This window comes from Meleagris gallopavo, chromosome 11, assembly GCF_000146605.3.
Source record: "Meleagris gallopavo isolate NT-WF06-2002-E0010 breed Aviagen turkey brand Nicholas breeding stock chromosome 11, Turkey_5.1, whole genome shotgun sequence".
NCBI lineage: Eukaryota > Metazoa > Chordata > Aves > Galliformes > Phasianidae > Meleagris > Meleagris gallopavo.
Window position 1 is genome coordinate 20,716,816 of NC_015021.2, and position 15,548 is coordinate 20,732,363.

The window sequence follows — 15,548 nt, forward strand, 5'->3', positions numbered from 1 at the left end:
CCTTGAAAATAACACACGTCTTGTTTTTGTGTTCATAGAAATCTGCCTTAAGCATGTAATCCTTCTGCATCTCTTTAGTGTTGGAGTTAGTACCCTAGTTTTTAGGGGTTTCTGTGGCTGTATCATGAATTCACTGCATTTAACATTCATAACACCACATCTATAAAAGTAGATTAGTCCATTAAAGATCTTGTTAATAATGGTTCTAGCAAAGCATACATTGCCTACAGCAATACAATTATTGGTCAATAATTCCTCTTTAGCTCTCTGTATTACTACTGCTTTATTTCAGCACTTGGCTTCTTACCCTTTGATCTGCTCATTATCTTTATACCCTCTGATCCTCTTTGTAATTCTTTGGCAGTTTGATCTGTTAGTATCCATTTTCCCTAATTTCAGTAGAACGTGCATTTCTTCTGACCCTCCTCACGTTTCCTTGTATGAAGACTTACTGTCTTTCTGTAGGCTCTATCTTCTCTAAGTATGCATTGACATAAAACATTATAAAGTATCTTCAGACTTTCATTGCAATCCTTTGGACTTCATGAAAATATCTCAATATTTTGGCTTTGACGAACTTTAATGGATGTGGGCACTCAACCCTCGTAAATTCTTTGGCACTGTGTCTATTGTAAGATTTTCTTCGATATAAATCTACAATTGTTGGTTGCATTTGCATCTTAGAGACTATTACAAACACAGTTTCTGCTGTGTTTTGAGTATGTAATATCAGAAAATACATTTTTTTTTTTAATATAAGTGTTTTCCTGTTTTATGAGCACACAGCTCATGAATAACTGAATTTTCCGCATTGCCAGATTCCCAGTTCCTTCTAAGACAGATGTAGACTTTGAGTGTAACCTAAGCATGTTTTGGAGCATTAGAGGTTTAGTTAGTTAAGCTCAAGTTTTATCTTTATGGAACAGAAATGATGGTACTAGTGAATGGGAAGGCTTCTGGGACTGGGAATTGACAACTGGGATGTCACCTCAGCATTTGAAAGCCAGATTTTATTTCTTTGCTGTGGTTAAAGATATCCTATAAGAGTAAAAAAACAGTCACTCTTGCAGGCTTTCTGATGTTGCTCCTAAGGTGGGGATGGATAATGGATGGTTTCCTGTTGGGCAGGTTGGGTGATGGGGCAGATTGTGGGTCTGGGAACAGAAAGAATCAGGCTCATGTTGGGGTCCTTTCTCCTCCTGGATGACCCAGGCATGCTCTTCCTATGGGGACACATCTGTCCAAAAGCCATATTACATGTGCCTCATCCAGTGCTGTCATTCTCCTGTGAAGGTGGTTGTTTGTTGTTTTCCTATTCTCAGTTAAATCATCCATTTTGGAGCTTTGCAAAATAAAAGCCCACTCAAAAGTCATGCGAAAGAAGGACAGGCTTCTTTTAAACTTCCTTGCTTTGCCCATCTGTGCTCTGGGAGTTCAATTGTTAATATTTCCCTACCGTTTTCCCCTCTGAGGGGGCAGACTTAGTTCAGCACTGAGACTTTGAGAAATATTTATCAATAAAATGCTGCAAAACACAGTCAGTTCATTCTCCATGTGGTGCATGCAAATGCTTGCTTAGTCCATCAGCCGAAGCTAGCAGCTATTCAAAGGAATGGTTTTATGGTGTATCCTTGCAAATGAACTCAAACTGCTCTTTCCAAAGAAAGCACTATGGGGCTGCCAAATGACAATCATTTATGCAACATTTTTCTTTTGCCTCATTTCTGCTGTAAAAAAGATGGATTGAATGTTTCTTTTTTATATAATCTGTGAATTTTTAATACAGAGGATTCATTTTTTTTACTTCTCCAGTGTAAAATAAATGAAAAAACATTTCATTTTGTGTGCATCCAAATCTTTTTGATCAGATTACTCTTATGAACTGTGGAGAGTGCAAGGGCAAAATGTGTGTTACAGAGATATCTCCCTCTAAAATCCTAAGAGACATCTCCCAAGAAATAACAATATTCCTCCATAATTTTCAAGCAAACATGCATATTAAGTCCAAAAAAAAAAAAAAATCTAGTAGATTTTTCTTCCTTTTTACCTTTTAGACTTCCCTTGATATTGCATAATTTGCCATTTTTTCACATTAGTTCTCAAGTAGTTCACACTTTGTTGCATCACAAGGCATTTAACAGCTTTTCAGTAATGTGATTGTTCAATTGTCTGCATGTTCCTTGACATGGAAAAGCAAAGCATAAAATCAGCCTGAAATATCTTAAAATACGGTAGTCCATTTCACCGTAACTGGAGCAAATAATGGAGAATTGGTAAAATAAAATTTGAGGAAATGAATTGTGGTTTGCAATAAATACACGTGCTGCTCCAAGGGTATTTCTATTTGAATTATGGCATTTCTCATTTATTGTTTGGGAACCAGGGCTTATCTGCTTGACTTCACTTTATAGTCCCTTAGCCAGGTATCTTAGCTGCTTCTGAGACACACTATAATTCAGTACTCTGTAGAGAAGCTCAGTTCATTGGCTGTAGGTCTCAGGTTTGCCAAACATAACCAGAAAGGTGGTCAGAAGTGCTGATGCTGCTGTTTTGCTTTACTACCAAACAATGATGTGAAGGAAAACTTTTTGCTCTCTCTTGGTGAAATTCTCTCTTGTCAAATATTCCAAACAGAGCAGCAACCCCAACTGTGACCTGCTTAAACAACTACTGAACCTCAGCTGAGTCATACCTGGCTTTGTGCCTAACTTTAATGTAAAATAGCATTTCTTAATTTTCTTCTGTGTTGCTTATATTATTAGTATTATGCGTTCTTGAGAAACTTGCAGGATTTCTGCTATTTGGCATTTGTATTAAAAAAAAAAAAGGTAACTTTCTATGAGGGTTGCCAACCAGGATGTTTTTTAACACAGTTCAGCTGCAGTTCGTCCATTTCCTAACAAATATTATTTTGCCTTTCATAACACTCCCATGTGTTTACAACTATTAAAGCTCTAACCTGGCAGAGTTTTCCCCATCGCCTGTGTTTGCTCTGTAGCTCTGAACAGCAATTAAAAACCAAGATTTAAAGAAAACTTTGTGATTTTATTTTCAAACGCATTTGGTATCCGTTCTCCGTTTGCTGCAAATAGGTTCAATATTTTGCACTAGAAACCTTATCTAAAAGAGAATGAAGTCAATGAAAGCTTCTCCGCTGAAATTTGCAAGCTCTAAACTGAACACAAATTCAGCAGCTGAGCCAACCCTCTGTCTTTTAATAGAAGTCAATAACTCTTTCAACAGAAGTCAATGTTCAGGTTATGCCATGACATACATGCAGCAAAAAAAAATAATCCATCAACAATGTATTTATAACTGAGATGAATGGACAATTGATAGCATGTCACACACACAGGAATTGCAAGGTATTGTTGACTCTAATCTTAACCACAGGAAGATTTAGAAAAGACTGAGATGCCAGTTCTGCCTTGTAATCAGCGTGCATGATTACTCTGTTACTGCTGGGAGGGGCATGGGCTTTAAATGGGCTTTAGTGAGAACTATTGGCGATAGGTGGATGGTTGGACAGGATGATCTTCTAGGTCTTTTCCAATCTTGGTGTTTCTGTGATTCTGTGAAATACTGTTTATCTCTGAACTATTCAGATAACTTCTCTCTTTTTTTTTTTTTTTCTTCCTGTGTTGTTTCAGCAAACTTTAATTGAATTAGAGAAGTTCTTTAACTTTGTCATAGTTGTGGCCGCCTTATTCATGAATTTAAGCTCTCACATTCCTGCTGTTTCTGCTTCAGTATCTGTTGATATGTTTGTTTGTTTGTTTGTTTTTTGTCTTTTGCTCAAGTCACTTGAGAAGGAAGCAGCTTCCAAATATGCCTGTAGGGCTTGGAATGTATCCTATAGAGATTGCCTGCTTTGCAGCAGTGCCTCAGTGTGGAGTGTACTGCACCTGAAGGATATGTAATCAAAGTGCCTTTAAGGTCGCACTAGAGAGGTTGTATATCCAAGGCAAATAAAAAGGGGTGTGTGTTAGATTCAACTAGGTTCCCCATATTCAGTGGGAGTCAAAAATTGTTTTACACTCTACACATAACCAGATTTTGGTCAGTTTTAAAAATCTCTTTGCTCTGTAATCGAAACTCTGGTTGTCGTCTTCTTTTTTTTTTCTGATTACTGTAGTAAGATGTAAACATAATAAACAACTTCTGTCATCTGAAAAATAAACCTATAACTTGGGACATACTTGGAAGTGTTTACAGATGTTCAGTAACTCCATGAAGACTCTTGCGTCCCTTTGAATTTAATGGAAGTTGACACTGAATTCAATGAACTGTGAATTTTCCTCTCAATTCCACTAGCGCTTTTTCTGGACTTAGTATGCCTGTAATTTCAAACAATGTCTGTAAACAGTGTTATAATACAACCACCAACTCAACCATAGCATATCAATTGAGAAGTCAGGGGACAAAATCTGCTGTTAGCTGCCTCCAGTTTGCATCTGAAATGGATTCTTTGGACCGAATGCACTTGAAATTCATATTCTTCTACTAATTGGTTTAATTTATGTTTAAAAGCTTTTATTTATTTTATTTTAAGTAAATTACTATCAGCAGGGCTACTGCAATCCTGAATTGTATGTGGGACACACATTTTGGACTGTAAGTTCCCCCGCTTCCTTCATAACCAACCTTGCAGATCAGGAAGGAGAAGGTTTTAGCTTGTTATCCTTCTAATCCTATTGCAGTGCTTGCTGCCCTTGATAGTTTTCAGGCAAGCAGGTGCCTGGAAGGAAGTGGAGTCAGATATCTAATTACTGTATCTGCCACGCTCTGGAGAGTGATGAGAAGTTATGTTGGGATAAATGCAAGTGGGAAACGGAAGGCAATAGTAGAAATGCCACTGCACTGGGCTACATACCAGAGTGAAGCTGCTCTGCCAGAATCGTCTCCTCCCCTTCTGGCACGCTGACCTGTCCTTTGGCTAGCAGACAAGCTCAGGGGTCAGAGAAAGGAAAGGTGCTGTGCTGGCAGGCAGCAAAATCCCGGCTTGTGCTGCAGGGTCTTAAGAGACAGAAGGCAATGCAGGACCTAATTCCTGGCCTCTGTTAGGAAAACTTGGTGATCTTCATTATGCTGTTTTCCTGTTTCTTAGATTCAACAAGCAGCAAAGCCCTATTAAAATCATCTGACTTACGTTAGTACTTAAGACACTTTTTTTATTATTATTATTATTGGTAGCTTTGCTGAAAAAGAATGGGCTTAAGCTGAGGCACTTTGCTGCATAAAGTTCCCAGTCAGTATTTTAACTGGGCTATAATTTCCTGTTGTTTAATGTGAAGCACCTCCTCATGTCTTCAGAATAGTCTTATACATATAATCAGGAAGACTGTGCTCATCCTATGCCTCACTACATCTTATTATGAAATTATAATGCTAGTCTATAACCTTGCTGGAGGGAGAGTTTCAAGCTAATGCAAGAAAACTTGCCTCCCATATCAATGAACAAGTATTTTAAAAAAGGTATCTTAATATCCATCCAGCACCACGATGCAGCAGCCCTGAGTGGATTTCTGCTGCTTATCTTGAAAAATCTGCAGTTTTACTGTTTAACTATTACCACCCAGCCCCAATGGGTGCTCAAAATTGTAGAAACTTAGTTCTGACTGTTTTATCTTATATGGCAATCATCATGCTGCCTAAACATGTTGCTTACAAATTTCAAACCTGATGTCTCTGGGAAATATTGTGCATGTTTGCTTTCTGGTTACAAAATGTACAGAAACTTCAGACCCGCTCTTCGTCAAAAAGCATTAGAATGTAGAATTAACAAGTCAGCGCTTTTTAAAAGCTCAGTCTGCTCTGTGCTCTTCAAAGCATGAGAACTTCTTCAAAAGTGCAGTAAACAGTCAGATGTTCCCTCTGAGCCTGATAAAACCTACTGACGTCTGCAGGGAGCTATGTTACTGCAGGAAAACTGTACCTACTCCATCACTGCTAGCATTGCATATATAGTCCTAGAGCCAGCTTGAAGATGTTCAAGCAAGATAATATCAGTCTGTTTGACAATAACCACTTCTCTCATGTAAAATATCTACGTAGACTGCATTATGTGCTCATAACTGTACAGGCATGGCAGTTTTTTCCTACTCTGAAATAGTCACTTTGTCTTATTATCTAAGTGTCTGCCAAATACGTGCAAGGATAGGGAGAAGAAAAAAACAAGGAAAGTTGTAAAAACACTATGTGCGGTCTCTGAAGAGACAGAAATAATTCCGTGAATATTATTCTGCCTTTCTTTGTGCAGTCCCAACCTTTGTATTTTGATGACAAAAAGTGCATTTGAAAAGCAAACTGGCATAATTACAGTACAGAGGAACCTGTAAGAAATGGCAAAATGGCACTATAAAGAGAGCCACTGGGAATAATGTGAGCAAAAGCAGAAATAAAATAATGGTATTTGTACAAAGAAGAATTTGTTTGTAACAAATGCTGAAAGAAAACCTCTGCTAATTTAATTCACCATAGAACTTTTCTGCTGCCCCATGCTGTATATTTGGAATTTAGCTGGGACACTCATGATGTGATCCATATTGTTTGCTCTGTAACAGCTCTCTGGGTATGCAGAATTTATGCAAGACTTTAGATTTTGCTTAGAACTTCGCTAAAAAAGCCTGCATTATTTTAAAGGATGAGCACTATGGTAATGTGAAGCTTTGCCTTTGCAGCAATTGTTTGAAGGGCACTCTCCAGAGCAGGTGAAGAGAAGCAAGCAGGCTCATAAAAACACTGAAACGTTCTTGGATTTGTATAGCTCCAACTTTCATTCCATGCTACTTCTTGCCTAAGAGATTGAAAACGCTAAAGAGGAGAAGAGGTGTTCTGAGGAAAGAATGCTGATGTTGGTAACATATACTGTGAAAGCAGCCCATCAGGTTTGCCAGAGTCAGGCTGGTCCCACTGATCCCAGTAACTTGAGATGCTTCGTGTCTTCGAGTCCTTTCAATCAGAGATCATTTACTTCCCCATCTACTTTCTGGAGGGTTTTCTGTCTCCTCCACAGGCACATGGAAGCCAGCTGCAGCATTTCTGCTTTGACTCTTCTGGGGACAGCCTCGGGTGCCCTTCCTCCAGGCTGTTGTTCTTACAGAGAACACTGAGGCATGGCACGTCTCAAAATGAGAAAGGACAACTAGGGACTCCAGAGCTCCATCTTGAGTTGTCACTCCATCCCCACACACATTCCCCCTGTGTCAGTCTGAGCCAGCAGGAGCAGAAGAAATAAAAGCATGATTTAGCATTCCTGCAGCAAGGAGTGCTGTATGCATGGTGCAAATACCACGGGTGAAGTTGCACAGGCCTTTTATTTTAGAAGTGCTAAGCTGGGCCTTCCTACGAGGCCTGGTGCTGCTCCCCCCACCAAGGCCTAGCACTATATAAAGATAAAACCAATGAGGAAAAAAAGATGGGGGTGAGCACCCAGCCTCCTTTTGGCTTTCTGCTGTCTGCCAGGTGATAGGATAAAGGCTGACCAAGCAGAGGAAAACAGAAGCAAGGAAGTTTGCCTGTCAGAGTATGCATCAAATGGAACCTTTTGCAGAATTTTCCAGATGGGCAGAATCTTTGTCATTCACAAACTGTCCGTATGCAGCCTGGGCTCCGATACTCATGAATTCCTGCTTCTGTTTGTCTTGATGGATCTATTTCTCTCTGTTTTTCATACATTTCAATTTCCATAACGTTTTTACATTATATGTAAGCTATTCATAGTCTGCAGCGGGATAGCTAGATCAAGAAAGAACAAGATTATCCTTGTTACTCCTCAAAAACAACAGAAATAGCATTTCTCTGCTTTTGTTGTAGGCTGACAGTGTAATATAAAAACTGAAACACAGCAAGTATATTAATTTACTGTCTCTTAAAGGTAGACTTCATTCTTATGAAAAGTCCTCAATGCCTCCTACCTGGTGGAACAGTTTCATATAAAATATATTGGTGACACTTGTTACTATTAAAAGGAAAAAGAAAAAACAATGGCAGCAATAAAATTGCTGACAATAACATAGTGTCTTTGTCCACTGAGATTTGGCTATAATCAATATGTAGTGCCTTCTCTAAAAATACTTTGGCTTTTGGCAGCTTTAAAATTTTTACCTCTTGTACCTTTAGAATGTGTAAGAATGTGTAAGATTTAGGGAAGTTGAAAAAGTAAAACAAACAAAAATAAATAAATAAACTTTGAGAAATCACTGAAAGGATGATGAATATTTAAATTTCAGAAGTTTACCTCCAGCTGGACAGGAGCAGACAATATTTCAGATATGCAATAGCATAGAAAATCAATAGGATAGAGGCCATGGTTATTTCTGCTGCAAATGTAATTCTGGTTACTTTATCTTAAGGCAATAATCAAAGTTTATTGCAAACACTATGGACCTTTCTTTTTCACAGCTATGTGAACAAGGAGTATCTCTACTGACACTTGGGAAATTATCTCAGTGAGCAGAAAATCAACTCCTGATTTTACAGAAATGAGGTTTCTAGAACATATGTGTTAAACTTCAGTAACTGTTGAAGCACAACATTGCAACATGTTTTTTTTTTTTTCTTGTTTGGTACAAAGGGTCAGAGATCATCATCATCATCATAGATGTCTAGCATTCTTGATTAAGGAAAACTAACTACGAAGAGAAACTAAACAGTGCTGATTTGAATTACATATTGTAATTTAATCATTGTTTATAAAACAGATGTTTGAAGTTTTTACACTAATTTATCAGTTCTGGTACAAACACTTCATCCTTTAAGCCTCCGTATAATCTTCACTTTTGGTACACAGAAACTCTGTATTGCCCTCACAGTATTCTTGGTATGGTTCTGCACTCCAGGCATCCAGCTTGGACCTGCAATAGAAATTGCCAGTTTTCAAAAGGAGGCCTGTCATCGTAATATGTCCTATTTAAAGTCAAGTCATGTACTCCAGGGTAGAGCCTCAGATAAAGTCCAACTCTGACTCCTAACCACTCTGGACTAAATTTTCTTCAGAAAGAGTGTCCTCAATTACTGTGGCCACTCATGCTTGTTATGGCATGTATTTGATAACTACAGATACAATGACATCCTACCATTTTAGTCGTCTCTTATGAAACATAACCCGTGGCTCAGGGAATCATCAGACCTATGGGATCTTTCTTCCTTTTAAGAACACTTAATGAGTAGCTTTACAAGTTCTCTCTGTCCTTACAGTGCTTCTTTTAGATGTGAAGGCTGATTTTTTGCAGTGGAGCTGCAAAACCACTAAAGGAGCACTTGAATAGAAAAAGAGTTTAAAATACTACAGGCTGTTGACATCTGAACGAAAAGTTTAAAATCACCATAGCTCTGTACCAGATTGGGAGAGAAAGGAGATATATTTGTTTGAGTCTGTTAGATTATTTTAAAACTTTGTTAAAATTATGTTTAATCTAGACAAAGAAGAAGACATGATAAAAGATTTTCTTTTGTGAAGTCTCCAGTGCTGAGTCTCTAGAATTCGCTATCTGTCCCTTTATATTTTCATACTTTTCTTTGTAATTAGTTATAAAATTTACTTAAGTAAGGTGGTTACAAACAACATCTGATGCTGTTGTGCTGCATCGCCTCATTTGGGCCCTAGGTGAGCTCCAGAATTGCTCAAGCGGAGTTTATTGCAGGGACTGCAGGCTGAAAGGTAGTTTCTTCTTGTTCATTAGTGCAAAATGTCATTTACATTTAAATGATGATCGAACTTTATTTGATTAATGCAGAGTAAGAAACTTAGGTGATCCAAAGTTCACAAATGAAGCGTCTGTGTACAGTTCTTCAGTGCACCGTTAATCACAAAGATACAGAAATACTATGGGAAAACTGAATACGTAAGCCATAACTTTATTTGATGTTAATGCTTCAATTGTATGCCAGGATACTGATACTTTTACTTTAGAATATGTTGTTTTACACGTATAGTAAATCTGTTTTCATCAGATAAATTTAAGTAACGTAGTTGCGAGGCAATGAAAGCGGTCAATTGGTACATTCTGTGTTTTTTAACACAGCAGTTTTTTTACTCTCTTTACTGTCTAAGACAATCCACATGAGAATTCTTAATGTGAGGGATTTATTTATTTTTTTTTTTTCATGACTAGTGGTACTGGTGATTAATGAAGCGATGATCCGAGATGCCAAAATATCTTCTATTTTTTCACCTATCTTTTATTCGTTATTTCTTGTGCACATAAAAGAGAACAAAGGCAGGAAAAAAAGCCACCAAAATGCAGATGGACAAAGAAATAATCTGTAATATCTTTAAAAAGATTGTTGAGGTAATAGAGAACATTTTTTGATGGTAAGAGTGGAAGGTAAAGAAACACGAGACCTTTGGGAAAATGAAGTTCCCTTTAAACCTTTTCCCACCACTTCTCCTATCACAGTGATCTTCTTTTGGCTATAACATTGTTTAGCTGTAGCGTAACTTATTTTGGCAGTTACGCCAGTTCAGTTGTCTCAAGGGCCGCATACTTCCTAAGATGCTGCATACAATAAATACTTTAGTCCAAGTATAGGTTAGAGCAAGCACAGAAAAGCTACCACATGTGTACCCTGAAATTGCCTCTAGCTGGCAGAATTCTAAGAAAATATGTCCTTTCTAATAAGTTGATACGTCATCTATTTCCAAAGTCAACCTGGCAACACTGGGCAATAATACAGTATTAAATCCGGTACGTTAAAAATAATGTTACTGAGCTTCCATTTCAAACGTGAGTGCAGTGCAAGAATTCATCTTCATGGCTCAATCCCAGAATATTTAGGAGAAATTCTGGAATGCAACCTCCTATCTAGACCAACTCTCCTACACTGTAATGGAGGTTTACAATTAAAGCAGGCATTTAAAGTGACACTTTGGTCATTTGGGAAAGAAAATGAAAGGTAGAATTAGAAAAGTATTGCTCAGTTGTGGACTGTGTGTTCATCTGTAGATAAATTATTTTAACAAAAATTAATTGGTGTAGAGTTGCACAAAACGAGTAATAACAAGGTTTATGAAGCCAACAAACATCAAGTGGCAACTACTGTTTATTGGTATTTTTCCGATCTCAGGTGTTTTATTGTGAGATAAAATGCTGAGGATACCGTAATTGCTATTTTTGAAACAGATATGAGAAGCACTATGCTGACAATTTTTCAGAAGTGTGAGCTATTTAACTATATAGATACAATTACAATGGTTGCCATCTTTACTGTGGGTATTCTTGCACTGCAGTAAGCAGAAAAGGGACAAATTGCTCATGGTAAAAAAATAAAAATAAAAATAAAAAATCCCTCCGATTAGGAAACAAAGCTCCAAGCAGCTGTGATGGAGTGGGCACATCCTCATCCGTATAGGTGCGAGTGGTGGTGAAGGGACAGCGCCAGAGGGCTCACGATGCCCATAGCTAGTTGAGAAGAAGCAGTGTGGTTGCACATCTCATGCAAGTTCCTTGGAAACGCTTTTTCAACTTGACTGTACTCTTTCCACAATTTGGATGATCTGAGTCTGTTTTCATGTTCACACACAGACGTAGTGAGTTTCTCGGGTCTCATTGCATTCTACTTGATGTTTTGAATTTTTTACATTCTTATAAATTTGCTAACCAAAAAATGACCTTACTCAAGTCCTATCCCCAAGACACTGCAAATTGTAACGTTGTCTACTTGCTAACTTTAATTTTTTCTCCTGTTCCTGAATTCAGCTGTAGGTGTGCACCCATAGACCTGGGCTGCCATGCCACACATTTAAGAAAATATGAAATAAATCACAAAGAACTGCCATAAATATAATCCTTTCATCCCATCTCTTTTGGAAGAAATGACGAGATTGAATACAGTGGGGGAAAAAATGGCTCTGCAACCAACCCAGAGCACGAGAAAATAAATTAGGGCATAATCTTATCTTGAATTTGAATATTCAATAAGGGGAATTAGTACCAGATGTAGAAAAGGAGTAGGAGGAGTAGAAGTAGGTCTCATTTAAAAGTACATTCTAGTCAAAAATATCTCTGAAGTTTCATGTCAGTCTTGTAGTTTCCTTCTATAAAAGAAAGAAATCAAGTGAGCAATATTAATTTAATAACAAAGAGTGACCTATTTTAGAAATAAAATTAATACGAAACCGTTCTTCTGAGATTAGGAACAACTTTTATGGACCTTTACTCACCATGTAATGTACTGATTAGATGATGAGCCCTTTAATAAATCTTATTTTGATTCTCTGAATAACTCACCAAATCCAAAATAAATTTCTGTTGTTTCGATGCCTTTCAGGGCTGAGATCTTGATTGTGTACTGTTAACAAGTATTTAACATCATATAGATATTATTTTTCAGAACAAATTTCTGCACATTATTTCTTTAAACAAGGTGTAGACACAGAACCTCAGAACTCCTGAAATGTTTGCATTAAATAATGGACGGTGTAACACCAGTGAAGTTATAGAGATAGGCCTGGGAGAGATCCTGATTTAGGATGCCAAGATATTGAACAGTGACTCCCGAAAAGCCATTTGGAAGAAACCAGTAAAAAATTATGTAATAGATTTATAAAATCCACAATGTGATTAATAAGACCAATTGACTTTGTCAACTACATTGTGGTATATGAAAAAAATATTTGTAAGCTTTGTGGAAAATAGGCTAAAGCCAGTTGTTTTTCTAATCCATTTCTGGAGGTAGGATGTCTTCCAAAATAGAAGTACTATTAATCATTATTAGCATAGAGAAGCTGCTGATATTGCACATTAAAAATATATTAATGTTAATAAACAGTCAGTGTAGTGTTAATCTATTGAATGAAACATGGTGAAATATACTGTGTGTTATTTAAGCAGGGAAAATGACTTACCCATTCATGCATACAGTACGTGATTTGGGGATAACACTAACTCTATTAGAGAATGGAGAATGTCTCTCTGAGATGAGATTTCCAGCATTGTCCTTTATCTTCTTTCAGGAAAAAAAAGAAAGAAAAAAAAAACACAAAACAACCAACCCAAAAGTGAGAGCCCAACATTCAGCTTTGGAAGAGATTTTACTGCATAATTAGCAGTGAGGAACTGTGCATCAGTATCACGTATCTTTACTGCTCAAAAATAAAAAGTTTCTCATAATAAATTTAACAGTTAACAGAGAACTGTTTTTTAAAACGATCCTGAAGAAAATGGTTTTTTGTGGTTGTTTACCTTTATCTCTGTCTTTCCCTAGCAGCTGTATCTTTCTGCCTGATTAGCCTGAGCATACAAATGCTTCTAGTCCCTGCACAATCACTCTTTTTGTCTATGAAAAGTTTTCTTAACACCAATAATTTCAGAATTATTTCTACACACATTTGTCTCAGTAAAGTATTACTTGAATTGCCCCAGTCCAAAAAAATGAGTGCCAAGGCACAAGCGGTACCAAACCACATTTATTTGAATACAACACTTGCAAGAATATTTGCCATTCATTTAACACTATTTTCTAAGGTCTTCCATCCAAGATAGGGCCATGAGTCATCATTATTACACCTGTGATGTAATGATATTAAATGATGCTGAAGCTTTAAGTTAGCACGAGCCTTTAATCAAATCCACAGAAAGAGTCGCTGATGATGCTGGAAGGAAAGAAGAAAAAGACCTAAACTAAAAACAACAGATGTCGATTTTTACACTTAGCTTGTTCTAGCAGATTATTTTTTGACTTCTGAGCAGTTTCTTTAATCCTCATGCTTAAAATGGCTCTATTCCCATTTTTCTCCCTGGTCATGCTTATGATTTCCATTCAGATAAACGTGGATAAACTGCCTGTCCTAGAAACCCAAAGTAATGGTGCAAAAGCCAAGGGTAGGTTTTGTTTTAGCTGTTTATCCTTTAGTAATAAAGTTGAGAAATAGAATTTATGAGGTAAGCTCCTATAGGCTGTTATTTGATTGCTGAATAGCACATGACATGGAAAGATTGGATGGCTTTTTAGTAATCAGGTTTGTCACAATTTTGTGGAAGGATTTGCAAGCTCTGGCCGTGATGCTGATGAGGGCTGTAGATGCCAAAGGGCTCTGGCTTTGCATCCATTACACACAGAGACAATGTTTGGTTTTGAAATAATTTCTGTGCTTTGTGCATAATCTTATGACATGGAGAGGATTGGAGGTTCAAAAGCCTCTATTTTCTTCCATTACTTTTATTTCAGGCCAAAAATTTTGTTCGGCCAAATGCTTCCCTAAAACATAGTAGGGTTCATGGGTAGAAACCCCATGGCAAATTAATCAGCATTTTCCAAAGTTTTCCAACAGACTTCAAACATAAAAAAAAAAGACAATTAGTTGACGGACAAGATCAGGAATATTGCATAAATATGTCTGTTAAAATCTCAGGACTTGGGCAGCAGTGGTTTGTGCTGCAAAATACAATAATATGTCATTCGGTGACATTTTGAAGAGTGCTGGATGGAAAGCAGCCTCTGTGCTTTTGCCAGATTTTATTTTATGTGGGCCTATTTCTGATTTTGCTGACTATATATTAAGCAGAGTTGACAGATAAATACTGATGTTTTATTTTCGTGGAGATTATAGAGTGGCATGCTCTAAGGTCTGGTGAAGTAGATTACTTAAACCATTATTACTTCTAGTGGATTTTTATTATTATTTGGATTTTCCAGAATCATCATCTTGCCTCTGCTGTCCTTTCCCTTCTGTCAACTCTGGCAAAAACTGATATCCAGGTGACTTGTCTGTACAAAAAAACTTCTTCATTTCTCAGGCTGCCACTTCACTCCCACTTCATGCTGAAGAATGAAAGTGTTTGGGCTCTGCCTTTGGTTTGTTGACACTGATCTGTGACCACTGCACAGCAGCACACTGGAGAGATTACTTCTTGCTGGCTTTTTATGCACTGGATGCAATTGTGATATTGCTGATTAGCCTGACTTTTACTCTTTGTAAAACAATGAATTGCTACAAGCTTATGTTATTTGCCATATTAGAGGCAGGTCAACTGCGATAATCCTTTTTCTCCACCAATATTTTTTGTAATTGCCCCTGCAATGAGGCAGGGGCAGATCCCCCTTGAGAAAACTAATTCTGCTACTAGCTTTGTCGCTGCCTTTTGCTTGTGTTTGTCCTGTTAGATTAAATGATTGTGCCAAAACACTATGAAAAAATTTTTCCCCATATTCTCTGTGGTGGAAATTTTAGCATTCTGATTAAATCCTCCAGCTGAAATAGCCTTGAACAACGTGGCTAAACATTTGAAATGTTGTTATCTGGTTAAGAAAACTTTGACATAAATTTCAGTAAGGAAAAGACTAAGCTGAAGGACTTCTCTCCAAACCAGAGTTGTATAGAGCTCAAAAAAAGAAAAAAAGAAAAAAAGAAAAAAAGTAAATACAATAGCAGATGGTTTATATCAGCTTGACAGCATCATTTTTGGCCGGCACCCAAAACTACAAACTTCTGAGTTAGAAGTTGGAACTGCTGTTGTTTGAAGTTAGAAGCAGAGACTTGGGAACTGTAGTGCTGTGTTAGCTGACCCACGTGTACACGGCAGGGCCATCTGACAGTGGGACAAAGC